The following is a 15,535-nucleotide window of genomic DNA, read 5'->3' on the forward strand; positions in this document are numbered from 1 at the left end:
GCCGGAATTATACGATGCAAGCTTTGCCATTGGCAAGCCGGAATTATACAATGCAAGCTTTGCCATTGGCAAGCCGGAATTATACGATGCAAGCTTTGCCACTAACACGCCGGAAGTATACAATGCAAGCTTTGCCATTGGCAAGCCGGAAGTATACGATGCAAGCTTTGCCATTGGCAAGCCGGAAGTATACGATGCAAGCTTTGCCATTGGCAAGCCGGAAGAATAAGATGCAAGCTTTGCCATTGGCAAGCCGGAATTATACGATGCAAGCTTGGCCAGTTACATGCTAGAAATATACGATGCTAGGTTTCCAGATATATCATTCTCAACAAACAAGTTTTTGTCACGGATGTCAAAACAGAAAAAGTAATGCAAACTCTGTGTCTGGGTAGTTAACTAAATGTTGTGGTTGTAAAGTAGGATAGTAAAACACTGATGCATTAAATCTTTACTGGAAAGGTACTGCAGTTTCAAAACATTAATACAGTATCATGGTTATAAAATATCTCCAGCTTCAGGTTATGGAAATGAAGTCTACGTATTATTGAAGCTTGAATACAACAGACACAGAGAAGTTACCGTTACCAGCACAGGTAGATCCCACGAATAACGTTCTGGGTAGCTGAGTAAATAGTGGTTTTAGCAAGGTTTCTAAAGGGTTATGGGTTCGATTCTTGATCAATGACATTAATTCCGATAAATTGCTACAAGATGCATCCATAGTATATTCTTTCACTTTGAATACCTCCATGCCTAATTTCCACAATCATCTCGTAATTCCCTAATACCAAACTGCAACATTTCATGATCTGTTTGAAGCAAAGCTTTTATATACATTTTCCTATCCTAGATGTTTATTGCACTGTTCATAATTTCTGTCTCACCCTTCACGAATGTGCGATAACATTCATTTGGGCGCTATCTGTCAACTGGAGTGATGCAAACACCACAAAAATATACTTTTCGTAAGTTACTAACGGTATATATACGTTATGGTGAATCAAGTTTCGGTGTACATTAAATATAAAACTACAATCCAAAGTAATGTGTTTTTAACGCGAGAGTTCTCATCCCATACTGTGATAGGAACGTATTGAATCAAATATGAAGTTCTTAGCAATCTCAAATTCTCTACTCTGTGTAACCTTTCCTCAATTTGACTATGTATCCTGCTTTTAAGATCCGATAATGATATGATTTTTAAAAATAAATTAAAAATAATAATAAAATAAAATAAACAATTTATTACTCATCACCCAGACACTAAACTAACTTTATCATCAATTACATCATTAACAACTTCGAGGTAATTCTGGATACTACCTCGAAATTATGCTGAAAACTGCCATTGGGACGAATTTGGTTATTTACGAAACAAGGACTGACCGAAGAGTTGCGAATGCATCAAAATAATGTTTCTTTCGCAACTTCTCGGTCAGTCCTATGGTCAGTCCAATCGTATAAATAGCTGAGGTGATCCAAACTGATTGCAAATTCTTTTCTGCAAATAAATATCCGGCAAACAAATTGTTTTTTTTTCTTCTTCCGTACATTACCGCGCATACATAAATCTGATTCATATTTTTGTCTTGCAGATATAACCGATATGATCCAAAAGCAAGCATACTACAAACATTCATACTCATATTCTCGGTATGAATGCCGTACATTTCCGCCGAAGGATGCGCAATGTGCTCCATCTCGAACAGATTTGATTCGCAGATTAGTACTAATAGTTACACAATAGTTCAGCCAAGATGCATGCTAAGATATAGGGTTGAAGTAATTTATTTTGCTTAACATCGTCATTTGATTTTCTAAGTATGTTTTTTTTTTCTTCTTCTGTTCATGACTTTAAACTAACAGCCGGCAAATATCATTGGTGTGAATGGATATCCTCGCCTGATACTTGCAGTGCAGAAGTTGTTGTGGGGTTTAACGCCATTTTTCAGCACGATAGGCTATACATGGCGGCCAGTGTTAATGGTGGAGGAAGAACCCGGAAAACCCCGGAAAGAACCACCGACCCACGAGAAGCTACTGGCAAGCTTCCTCACATGCCCACATTGGCTGAATCTTAGACTCGAACCGCCGCAGGCAGAGGTGAGATGGCAGTGATCCGTAACGAAGAGCGCTTTAGACCACTCGGCCACTCGGGGCCCCGTGCAGTGCAGAAGATGGCTGGCCAAAACCATTAATGTCTCGTTTTGTATTTGCCACTTAACGATAACCTTTCAAATACCAGTATCAGACAGATGTAAAGTGTTCTTGTGTTAAAGTTGTCCTGATGCATATATGTGTAAAATGAAAACAGTGCCTCACCAATGACTTACGTTGTGCCCAGTGAAAAAGTTTTGGCAGACACGAGGGGTCGATGGAGTAAATATCTTATCTATTTCAGTTCTTGGCTACAGGGAGAATAATGTATGGATGGGATCTTTCACTGTCAGGGATGCTTGCATATATGGCCTCTAAAAGAATGAGATCAATGCCGCAAGATTTAATTTCAAATTATGACGACCTCTTCTGTAAGGATAAATGTTCTTTCTCAACTGCACTGCAGTGGCGGTTAACACACTTAAATCGCCCTGTGTGATTTGGCCATGCGAAATAATTCTTGTTCATACATTTACTACGCAACATTTATTACATTCCCTATGTACAAACGCGAATCAAAACGACAATAAGGTCACTATGGCCAAATAGGGGAGTGTATGTCCGGCCGGCAACGTTTTTGTGTAGGACCATACTAGATATCATAAATCTTAGTGTGAAAACCCTATGCCGATATGATTTTACGTTTAGAAGAAGTAACGATAACAAGATTTTCAAGAAGGTTGCTATGACGGCCACGTTAGACGTCTCATCGGCACCATTTCTATTTAGAACCAACTAGATATCATTGAGGAGTCTTTTAGAGAAACCTTTATGTACATAGACCCAACTGGAATTTTGGTGGAATTTGTGTGTATGGGTTCGTGGCACATAGCAGAAGGACGACGGACGACAGACAACAGGTCGTCCCATAAGCTTTTCTGGTCTATGACCAGGTGAGCTAGAAATGACGCTGTACGGTTGGCAACGTGTCAAAAATAGTTTCAATCCGTTGTCGGTCTAAATAAAGTAAGGTTTTTCAGCAGTCTTGTCTACCAGACAAGAACTGTTGAGTTTGACTCAGCATTTAGAGCTGGTGACGATTCATCTGGGGATGGTGGGAGACCTGTTGAGCCGGGTACAAACCTGTTGCCAGAGAGAAGACTGGTGATGCGGGTTTAATGGATTTCCGACATCCATATGGGATGCTAATGCATCTCAAGGATGAGGAAAAACAGAAGAACTTAACAGCATTTATACGTGCAACGGAACCCGCAGATACCAAGATCAAAAACCATCTTTATCAGGTCGACAGCAATGGTCCTTTTCAAAGTTACACACTATTCTAGAAGCAGAGTACCAATTATTATTGCCAATTTCTATGTTTTTTGTGTATATGTGCATATTTGATGTATAATTTTCAATGTCTCTGTTTTTAAAAATATAAATTAATACCCCACCTCCCTTGGTAATGTGTGATTGTATATGTTTGTTTATGCCAGTGATTTTATAATACCCCCTCTTCCTTTGCCCCCCATCGATTTGCGAATGGGTGGTAAATTGGTGTGCTAGTGACCGTTACATTGCTCCCTCTTCCACTTTCCTCATCCGTTTTGACTGTAATGGTGGGTGTAAGGATGCAGTTTTGAATAATAAAAGTCAACGATGGTTTGTAATTTGCCTCTCCTGTAAGTGGGGAGGGACACAATGCCGTCAGTATTGTTAAATTCCACCGCTAATATAATATCAAGTTCCAGAGAGCCCCACACAGTTCAAAACGCTAATGTTATATTTTCTCATAGTTTGTACCACTCAAACGCTGGTGGTAAATCGTCATAAACTCCATACCATTCCAAATGCCAATATGAATATCCTAGAGACTCCATACCGTCCCCAACGCCAATGTTAAATTCCTGTATTCCCCCATACCGTCCTATATTTGCCATAATTTTAAATCCAATAGACCTCATATCAACTCAGATTTTACCGTAATGCTAAATTCCCATAGACCGTTCCACTATGCCACATTTTCCGTAATGTTATATTCCTATACGCCCAATATCGCTTCAGACGGTACTGTTGAATACAGTACACACTTATACCAATAGTGACTATGTACTGCAATGTATTCCTCAAAGATGGTCACAGAGAGCTGTATTGTTAAATTCCCGTAAATAAATGGACATCAGTGACCCAAATCAAATGCAAAGTATTCCCCATATTACAACAATCTATCGTGGCTTTCCTTTTGTTTTAGAACATATGATGCAGTTATTTTGAAAGTCCAACTCTGCATCAGTTAATGAGTGCCAGTAAATATCCTTTCTTTATAATTCTCAAAAGGGCATATTTTAATTGCCTCAAACTGATAACGACAAGTGACTTAAAAATTTTTTTACTCAAAACACGAACGTACCAAGTAGTGAGGATAATATTTTTTGGACCATTTGAGAAAGACAACTTAACAACACAGATTAAACAAAAATAATCAGTGGAGGAAAATTCTACTTCAGCACATGATAAATCTACAAGAGACTATCTTTGGTATTACGTCTAATTGCCTAGCGGTGCAGATGATAAATTACCAAACAAAGGCCATTTTATCTTAAACAAATTAATTTGTTTTTTTTTCTTCTTCTTTCTTCTTTAGATTAAATATTGTTTCAAATGAGAACACGAAAGTAACTAAAGACTGTAAAGTGCTTGGAGATTGTACTTGTTTGGGCCATTTCAATAACTTGGCCATTTAAAACGAGGTAAACTGCAAGCAACACATATCCTGGTCTGCCGCTGCAATAATACGCCTGCAGATCAGAATATATGTGGTTTGTTTTACTGATTCCTCCTAACACACTGCACATACCCAGATCTGCCTGCGCATAATGTGCCGGCAGATATGGGTCTGTGCAGTTTGCAGTTGGAATCTACTTATAAACGAGTACAAACGGTATGATTGTTTATTCAGCGGTAATCGCGAGGTTGTATTCTGAAAAGTTGTTCAAGTGAATACTCCATAATATGAAGTTGGAGACACTTTCTTTAAGTATGTGTGCATGGATTTGATCACAGATCTAGTGGCAATAGCTGATGTGCCTCCAGTTTACATTTCCGCGTTAACACAAACCGAAGAATGAAGACATTGCAGATTCAAGACGTACTATACCCGATAGTTATATAGGGAATAAAGAGCTTAACTGCAGGTAGATTATGCATTTGGTTCGGTTTCTTATTAGTGTCTTGTTTTAATCAAGATTCACCTATTTTCGGGTTATGATATTCTCAAAGAATTTAACAATAAATAATATAGGATATTTTTGACCACTGAACTGACTTCTGCATCAGAAAATGGTTTTCTAGGATCAGAAATCCCGAAAACATTGCAGCATTTCGTGTCAATTATAACTATTTTTACTGTACAGCTTTCATGTTGTCATGAGCATAAGAAAGTCTGTTATTACATACCCTTTCAATTTCAGAACATAATTTAGCAACAGTCATAATAAATCCCGATTTTTACAACAGTGCTATGAAAGATTTACGCAATTTAAAAATACTCCTTTGGAAGGAAGGATCAGCGGTACAGGTTTCTTCTCTCAAGAAATCCATTTTCATAATTTTAGGCTGTTGCGCTCGCAGACAGTATTAATCCATATATTCTCCCGAAAAGGATACTGATGGTCGATGACTGTTTACTTCGAACTGATAATGAAGGCAAAAATGTATCGACTTTTATGAAGTTAGCTAGAAGGTACGTTCTCTTGAAACTTTAACAGAAGACAACGTCCTGCACATGAGGCTACAGTTTTTGAAAGGACTTCCGGTAAAGTGCATTGACTGCGATTAACCATTATGTGGTATTAGTGTAATGCTGACGCTGACGTCAGTGTATGGTTTATATTAGGGCAACAATGTTACAGTGTCAGTTGTACGCCCAGCCGATTATGTCCCCTGAAAAAAAGTCGAGCATTCCGATTGGAATTATTAAATGCGAGGTTTCTGATTAAGGCTTTTAGGATACAAGTTCCAAAACCAGACGTCCAAGAAATTGGAAAGAACGTAGAAAGCAATTATTAGAGAACTATATACTGTATATCTTGAGGTAGCAAGTAAAGGTAAAAAACTACATACTTGAACACGACAAGTAGCAAGACTGAACAATGAGGTCAATATTTAAAATATTTTTGGCTAGACATCCATTTTAGAGTGCTGTTGGAGTATCATACTTTCAGATTATGGAAATATTTATCACAGGACACACACGTTGTATAGTACTGATGGAGTATCGTACTCAAACGATATGTATATTATTATGAAATTGAAGCGTACGCCTTTCAAAATATGAACATAGCTGAAACAGAAGACGGAGAAGGTACCCACGGATGTTTTCCTGAAGATTTCAACTGATATAACTGCCAGCAACTCTTGCTTTGTTCAAAGTTCCATTCTTCGTCAATCGCACATATTCACATCAACCGAACTCCAGAAAATAAGGTAAGATAACATAATTTTTCATACTTCCATATAAATTCTTTAAACTACATTGGTCCCAGCACAATTTCCATGATCGTCCCGCAACTTTTAGATATCTGGCAGGATTTCAAACGGGTCTCTTTTCACTAAATTCATCTACCATTTCAAGTTCTGTTTGCACGTTTAATGTCCCCAGTATTAATTTCACCCAACCTGACCCCCCCCACACACACACAATATAACCTAATTACTGTAGATAACCCTACCAGGGCGTCATGTATCAACACGTGATAGAATCGGCATGGGTTATATACAAAAGCTTCACAGTGACGATATTAAGAAAAATTACTAGCTTTATATCTACGTTCAGTGCAATTTTATCTACATGTCTCTCCTTAGGGATTGATGATATATGCAGCCTGACGATAATTGCCCTCACTGAATCCTATCTAATTCAAAGTATGCCAATCTGGTAATAGCATCTCAGCATGATGAAGTGTTGGGGAAGCAATCCCCGGGTTTAATGGAGTTGACAACAGAATGTGACTAATTTGCAAGAGAATGAAACATGCGTACCGTCGTGCGATGTGCAGATAAGTTGAGACTCACGGTTAAGTTTAATTTGACCTTATATATCTATTTCCAGACAAAATATATGTTACAAAAGAAATCGTCAGACCCATATTGAGCAGTTGAGGCCAGCACCTGTGTTCATGTTGCTCTTGTCTAAAATAAAAATATCAGATGAAGCGACCATGATACTGAGACGGATCAGGAACAATTCAATAAGCCTTAAATATTGAATGCGTTTAGGACACCGATATTTGTAAAATGGACATATAATGTGGTTGTCGACATTTCTGTCATACAAGTATGAAGACCGTAGCTTCGTAAGCATATGTATCATGTGCATCAGATATTATATGTGATGTCCGTTTTTTTTTGTTTTTTTTGTTTTTTTTGGAATGGGAATGATACAATCTGTTTTTATAAGCTAGGCATTTTAGAAGCCTTCTTCTCGTATTGCTTCACGATAAGTAACATGTTATTGCTTTAGAAAATCGTTTAAAATGTAAAAATTGCCTCTCGCATGTAGAAAATGTAGATTTTTATATACTGGCAATTGTCTTTTTAAGGCTTCCTTTGGAGTGGATTAAGACAAATACTTGTCATATAAGGGTAAAAGTTTTTAAATAGCGCTGGATTCGTTTATATAGTATGTCCTGCTATATGTTTCATTCAACAATAAACAAACGAAGGCCTACAATTGTATCGATAGTATACAGTGCTATCGATATGTTTAGTGTACAATGCTATCAATATGTTTAGTATACGATGTTATCGATATGTTTAGCGTACAATGTTATCGATATGTTTAGCGAACAATACTATCGACATGCTTGGTGTACAATGGTATCGATATGTCTAGCGTACACTATTATCGAGGTTTAGTGTACAATATCATCACTATCTTTAGTGTACAATGTCATCGATATGTTTAGTGTACAATGTTATCGATGTTTAGTGTACAATGTCATTGATATGTTTAATGTTTAGTGTACAATGTCATCAATATGTTTAGTGTTTAGTGTACAATATTGTCCATGTTTAGCGTAATGTCATCGACATGTTTAGTGTGCAATGTTATCAATTTGATTTTGAATCCTTTAAATACGCTTCCGATTGTTGTCTCAATTAAATTTTTTAACATTAAAGTTAAAGTTACCATAAAGTTAAGTAATGCCGTTCCCATTGTTTGTCCTATAACATATTGTACTAACAGGGACGACGTTCTTAGAACTACTGATAGGGACTCACTCATCCAGGTACAACATTCTTAGAACTACTGATAGGGACTCACTCATCCAGGTACAACGTTCTTAGAACTACTGATAGGGACTCACTCATCCAGGTACAACGTTCTTAGAACTACTGATAGGGACTCACTCATCTAGGTAAAACGTTCTTAGAACTACTAACAGAGACCCAATCATCGAGGTACGACGTTCTTAGAACTACAATAGGGACTCACTCATCCAGGTATAACGTCCCTAGAACTACTAATAGGGTCTCAACCATCCATGTACGACGTTCTTAGAACTACTAATAGGGACTCACTTATCCAGGTACTACGTTCTTACAACTACTAATAGGGGTTAAATCATCCAGGTACAACGTTCTTAGAACTACTAATAGGAACTCAATCATCCAGGTACGACGTTCTTAGAACTACTAATAGGAACTCAATCATCCAGGTACAACGTTCTTACAACTACTAATATGGATTAAATCATCCAGGTACGACGTTCTTACAACTACTAATAGGGACTCAATTATCCAGGTACGACGTTCTTACAACTACTAATATGGGTTAAATCATCCAGGTACAACGTTCTTGAAACCTGATAATTTCTATCCGTGTACCCTTCTGTCCATTCTCACAAACACCATGCTTTGAGACTCTACAAAGTTGTTATATACCACGTGATGCCCATCAAATTATCACGACATCAGTTATATTTAAAATTTAGAAATATGTCAAATAAGTCGAATGTCTACGTGTTTCAGCCAGCACGTGCAGAGTGTGCGCCCACATTCAGTCGCATTTATGTGGTATTTATTTTCGTGATAACACAGTGTGATAAGCTCAGCCTATATTTATTCAAACATAAGAAGCTGAGATCCAGAGATTCATCTCCTACATTTATTTTGAAAAGTGATCAATAGTCACAGTGACCGTGATCTTGGCCTTTCGACCCCGAAATGGATCGGCTTCTACATTGCCCCAACATCATGCCACATACAAATGGGATGACTGTGGATGGTCGGAAAACCGAATGATTGTGCGGAAACGAAATGGGGAAAAAACGGACGGACAGACAAACAACATCGTAGCATAATATTCTCCTCTTTCTGGTGGGTATTTAAAACAAACGACATCACTAATTCTTATAGATAGATGCACAGAACCGCTTATAGAATGAGCTCATTGTGGAATATCTTAAAGAACCAGAGAGCTGATCTCTTCTTAAAAGGAATGCGTGTCCAGGGTGTCACCAAAGTGGCTATTAGGTTCAGTTGCAGCGTTTTATCTGCATCGCATTTTATATTGATACGGCCGGTCTGTGAAAAGAAAATGTCTTACCCATTGGTGTATACGGTCATGAAACGAAATGGCAAAAGTAAAAAGAGTAGATGTACTTACCGAGATTTAAACTTAGGGGATTCCTAATAAATCCTCTGCTACTAGTGAATAAGGAACGTTACACGTGTACTGTCTGCCATTCATAAAGTAAACAGTTTGCTTCATAAATAATCCAACAGAACAGAAATTGTTTAAGCATATATGGACTAGGAGTAACCACGTTAAAAGAAACAACAGATTTCCTACACGTGTAACAAACAACAAGAATATCTATTTACGTAAATACATGTGATATACGGATAACAATCATGATCGTTTATAACTGTTTGTATGGCCCTCTGCGAAACTCTAGCCCATAGAGGATGTACCAGACTTATTTGCACACTCAGAGACGTCTAATCGCTGGGCGGTGCTGTTGATAACTGACAAATGAAACCAATTTTATCCTGGATATATACAACTGTTCTTCGCTACAGTGTGCGAATTTGTCTGCCTAGAGAACACTAAGACAATATCGGGCCGATCTCAATCAATTACAAGTGTTCGAGACGGGTCTTATCAGGACATGGAAATACTTGGCCATTAATTAGAATTGTATTCAGCTGATCATCATGCGGTTGTAATCTGAGACGCTTTAAAAGGGAAGTTCTCATTAAAATCTGACGTAGGAGGCATTCATTCCAGACGTGCGCCTTCGTGGGATTCATAACCAAGTCCGTGGCTACGTGGAAAATAACAGTCTCTTAAACTGGTTTCCATGTCAGCATGAATGTAAACCAGATAATGCATTTTCCGCAGACACAAGACATGCATAATATATATATATTACTTTTGTATACGGTCTAGCGATTTGTTCCTGTTAGGTTAGCAAGTTAGAATGGGTCTGTCCCTATCGCGTGTTTTATTTCCGAATTCCTCAGAACTTCATAGAATCAAAGAATTTCTCTACACATACCCCAGATAAGTATCTGAATAAATATAGACAATCTGTATTAAAAAAATATATTTCAGTCTTAACGCAAAGAACGGAACTGAAAAGTGCTAGCCGAAAAGAGCCTAGGAGGAAGCCGTATTTTCAGTGTGACATTATACCGATAAGACAAGGCAGATATGTTTTCCTATCAAATAAACAACTATATATAATAAATTAATAGATAACACGAAGTTATTTGACCTTTTAATACCTGTTTTTCACGACGCTAATAAACATTGTTAACGCCGGATATTTTACTATACCGGCAGTAAACTCAGAATAACACCTTTTCAATGATTCATTGTTACTGGATAATTATTATACATAGACATACAATTTACTGTTAATATGAAGAAGGATTTTTACAATTCAACACATAGAAAATACTGTTCATATCAAAAACTCATTTTGTGAATAATCGAAAATAATCCCTATCGATCAGAAACGTATGGAGGAATGTTTACGGCCAGGATCGACGTCTGGAAACAGCTCGAATAACAAGTTGATCTCCCAGAAAACCTATTTCTGTAATTGTCGCAGACACCAACGTTTAATCTCCAGCAAAGGCTATTAAAGGCTATTAAAATCAGACGAATTTTCCAATTTTACAAAACGAGCTCTCCACTAACCGATAGCAAGGCATAAGCTAATTTCTAAACAATACTTTCTCCCTTGATGTGCCACTATCTTTGAGGGTTTCCAAATAGGTTCTGAAAAGTTATGTAGAGGGAGATTTGATTGTATAAATGCACACTCCTCTATTAGCTGCATGATTGTATAAATGCACACTCTCCTATTAGCTGCATGGTTAGATTCGTAATTTTTTTTTGTTAAAGTATTTTATGAAGCTACGATTTAGTCGTCTTAAATTAGAAGCGACAAATATTATACTGCCTATTTGTATGAACTCCAATGTTAGTTTCTAACAAAATAATAAAGTCCAACAAATTAGTTATCTTGATACTCTCTTTTACAGATATGCATGTTATGGATTTCTGTCAGCTCATATTGCATGAAATGCATATAAAATGGCGTATTTATTCATTTTGTTTGAAGGAACTCTGGCTTTTCACAAAAGGTAAAATAATTAATTCATTTTGAACTTGTTAGTTATCAGTATATAGCATCGTGTCTGTGTTAGTAAGTGTGATATTTCACACCTAAATACTTTGTTGTGTTCGTGCTCACTATTCTCTTCATCCTCATCCTATTTGTTGTTGTTGTAGTTGATGTTGTCATTTTGTTGTTATCACTGTTGCTTTATAAGATAGTTAAAAAATACTTTGCGTCTGCTGTTTATGACTACTTGTACAACAACAACAATTACTATATATATATATATATATATATATATATATATATATATATATATATATATATATATATATATATATATAGTTTAGTTCTTCGTTTTAACCAGGTTTCAGAGTTTCAAAGGATGAAGAGGATCAAGGTGAACATAATTTCTAAAGCAAACCAACTAAGAAATTAATTGGAGTGCAAAATGTGTCGATAGACACGGTATTTAACTCGTCTTAATAACTCGCTACAATCGGAACAGCCTAAGTATTTTCCGTCAACAAGAGAAAAGAAGCCCCGAATGTAATTTGTCGCCATTGAGAGCTATATTCTAAATTACTTTCGATCACATGGGACAGTATGGCGACCGAAGGAGACAAAGTCACGATCAGAATATTTTCGGTCTTTCCAGTCTTAACATGTGAAAATTTTTTTGTTGTTGTTGTAGGGTTTAACGCCACTTTTCAGCACAAGATAGGCCATACATGGCGGCCAGTATTAATGGTGGAAGAAGAACCCGGAAAAACCCCGGAAAGAACCACCGACCCACGAGAAGCTACTGGCAAGCTTTCTCACATAACCACATTAGCCGAATCCGAGACTCGAACCGACGCGGACAGAGGTGAGATGGCAGTGATCCGTAACGGTGAGCGCTTGAGACCACTCGGCCACTCGGGGCCCCTAACATGTGAAAAGGATAATCACCAAAAATATCAAATTGATGAATATTCCTACAACTACTTCCGAGGTTATTGCAACACCTGACGGAGATAGTCGAACGAAGTTTCGATCGACCTTGGTACTGTCTGTCTGATGAACCGTCCATTGTTTCCTATGACACAGGCTCAGTGGCGCTACTTTTCTTAAATCAAATGACTGTTTTATATTACAAATTGATTTTCCAATATAATAATATTATACGCATTTAAACATATTAGAAAATGATTTTATAATATTATAAAAGAATTTTCTCATTAAAAAACTTATGTTGTGATGTAAAAGAAATTTTTTTCTAATACTATAAAACGAAACGCCTTTCTACGATTAGAAAATAATTTTCTAATACAAGATATTTATTTTATAATATTCAGAAAATAATTTTCGTATAATAAATATTGATTTGTTTACTATTTCAAAATCATTTATTAATATTAACATTTTAGCGACATTTGAACAGAGCAATTTGACATACTGGACGATAAGTTGGAATCGGTAAAAGTGCCAGACTAATTTCGAACAGACTACAATTTATCTGGAGTCAGGTAACGAGCAAACGTAGCCTATCTTCATGTAATCAGTGAATATGGCTTTGCACCATGTTTGCAAAAGTCTTTATATCCAGAGAACGAAAATGTATAGGCTTCTGAATATGCACAGTGCCAGACTAATTTCGAACAGACTACAATTTATCTGGAGTCAGGTAACGAGCAAACGGAGCCCATCGTCATGTAATCAATGAATATAAGTCTTTGCACCATGTTTGCAAAAGTCTTTATATCTAGAGAACGAAAATGTATAGGCTTCTGAGCATACACGTTTTCTAATTTCAAATCGAATACAAATAAAGAACATATATGAACCTAACAAGCCACAACATTCAAAACATCGTTGGTGTTTATAGACATTCCAAACACTGAGGAAAATCATGTTATTTACATCACTGAAACATACCGACGCCAGAAAGACCACTATTTCTCTTGAAGTCATCAGCGAGAAAGACAATTACAACTTAAAGCTTATCTAACATTTGAAAAGATATTTGTCCATTACTTATTTTACTTTATTTTATACGGTCATATTTTTTTTAAAAATATCAGATCTCGTTATATCGTATTAAATATCCATGACCTCCAATAAAAAGGCGTCCTCCAAGAAAAGAAAGGTGAAGGTCATAATTATAAAGGACATGTATATTTCGGCCCAAAACCATACCATGGGCTAATCTATTGAAACAAAGGGATGTAGAAACAGCTTGGTATATACCTTATCATTTTTATGTAAAATAACAAATGTACAATGTGCATTATCAGTAACAACGATAGAAGAACTAAATATGTTGCATTTAGAAAGTGTGCGTGCTTATAGGTGAGATGGCAAGAGAGTTCGCCATCTGTCAGCGGACATGTGTTTTTCCCAGCAATAAGTGCCATGATATGCACGAACTAGAAGATTTAACCCATGGTGTTCATTTGTCTGCATGGCAGGAAACAATGATCTGTTTGTAAAACCAAATAATCAAGCAACTGATGCAAAATGTGATGTTAAGTTCACTTTTCTATATATTCAACATGTATTATTTTTTTATTTCAGTGAGGAAACTCTCTTATTTCAGTCAAAATGAACACATCCATGTCTTTGAGATATGGGCAAACATACTGTCAACGATTAAACATTTATTTATTTATTTATTTATTTATTTATTTATTTATCTATTTATTTATTTTACTGGCTCTGTACGCAAAACAGACATTTTAGTGTCGACAAATCCTCTCAAGATTATCTAATGTACCGCGAGATAGAGCGTAGGACATGTAATCCATACTTCGTAAGTTCGATACCTGTCCAGGACATAACGAGTCGGCTGCCTCAGTTCCCAGCGTATAAACCTTTAAAATTATCAAACTCTGTCTCTCTTCTCGAGATGGCACGGTAGGCAATGACTAGCTTTCTTGGTGATAAAGGTCATAAATAATTAGAACACGCTCAAATATTTAGCAGCTGTCTGACCAAGGTTTGAAACTATCTGAGTTTTATTTGTAATAAAATCATCAAGCCATCCTAATAGATTTCCCTCAGCCCCTTTGCTGAAATTCTAATAATAAACCCTACCCTTGAGCCAAACTTAGTTAAGAACTTTATATATATATATATATATATATATATATATATATATATATATATATATATATATATATATATATATATATATATATATATATATATAAAGGAAGACATATTGAGGAAGGGGTTTTTAACGTGTTTATAGATTACTATTTCAAGCATCTTGCCGATCTTACTAAGGATTGATATGGATCTATAGTCAGAAGCAAACGATTTTTCTCTTTTTTAACAAAGATTTACTGCAAAGGTCATCTTCCAGAGTTCTTGTCAATCTTTAAGAGTGTAGTGACATGTTAAACAGAAGTGATGACGGATTGCGAATAGAGAGTCTGGTATTTTGGAATACAATATTACTTATATTACTTATCCAGATCAGAATTTTTATAAGTTTGAAATCATGAAATGATAAATACAGTATCACTTTCATTAATTTGGAAATTATCAAATATTTTTATAAGCGCTGTTACATTCCTGAGAACCGATAAATGTTATAGTCGTCTACGGAAGAGGTTGCACAAAAATAAAAATTTATCAAGTCTATTTTTTAATAGCCTGAATATGAAATTTCGAGTCATTTTTGACACGAGGGAATAATTCAAGGGTTATTATATTTTTAGCTATGTTATAAAACTGAATAATTATGACTTTAAATAGGTCACAAGCTTCTTGGAGTTATTGCAGACACTGAGTTAGTAGTACCTATACAACAT

At 36.3% G+C, this 15,535-nt stretch overlaps 1 protein-coding gene across 8 annotated transcripts in view; it reads right to left on the reverse strand.

Annotated features, from left to right (window-relative positions):
* Positions 1-15,535, reverse strand: part of LOC149795719 (uncharacterized) — a 145,408-nt gene that overhangs the window by 60,378 nt on the left and 69,495 nt on the right. The window contains exon 1 of one of the 8 annotated variants that reach the window (XM_089965617.1): positions 9,773-10,205. The exons of 6 other annotated variants lie outside the window; for them this stretch is intronic. The gene's annotated coding sequence lies outside the window, so the exon portion shown is untranslated. Of the gene's footprint in view, positions 1-9,772; positions 10,206-15,535 lie in introns of those variants that run through there. One more of the 8 variants, XM_089965613.1, reaches the window with a different exon arrangement.

The sequence above is a fragment of the Sinohyriopsis cumingii genome, chromosome 7 (genome assembly GCF_028554795.1).
Source record: "Sinohyriopsis cumingii isolate HCF-2022 chromosome 7, ASM2855479v2, whole genome shotgun sequence".
Classification (NCBI taxonomy): Eukaryota; Metazoa; Mollusca; class Bivalvia; order Unionida; family Unionidae; genus Sinohyriopsis; species Sinohyriopsis cumingii.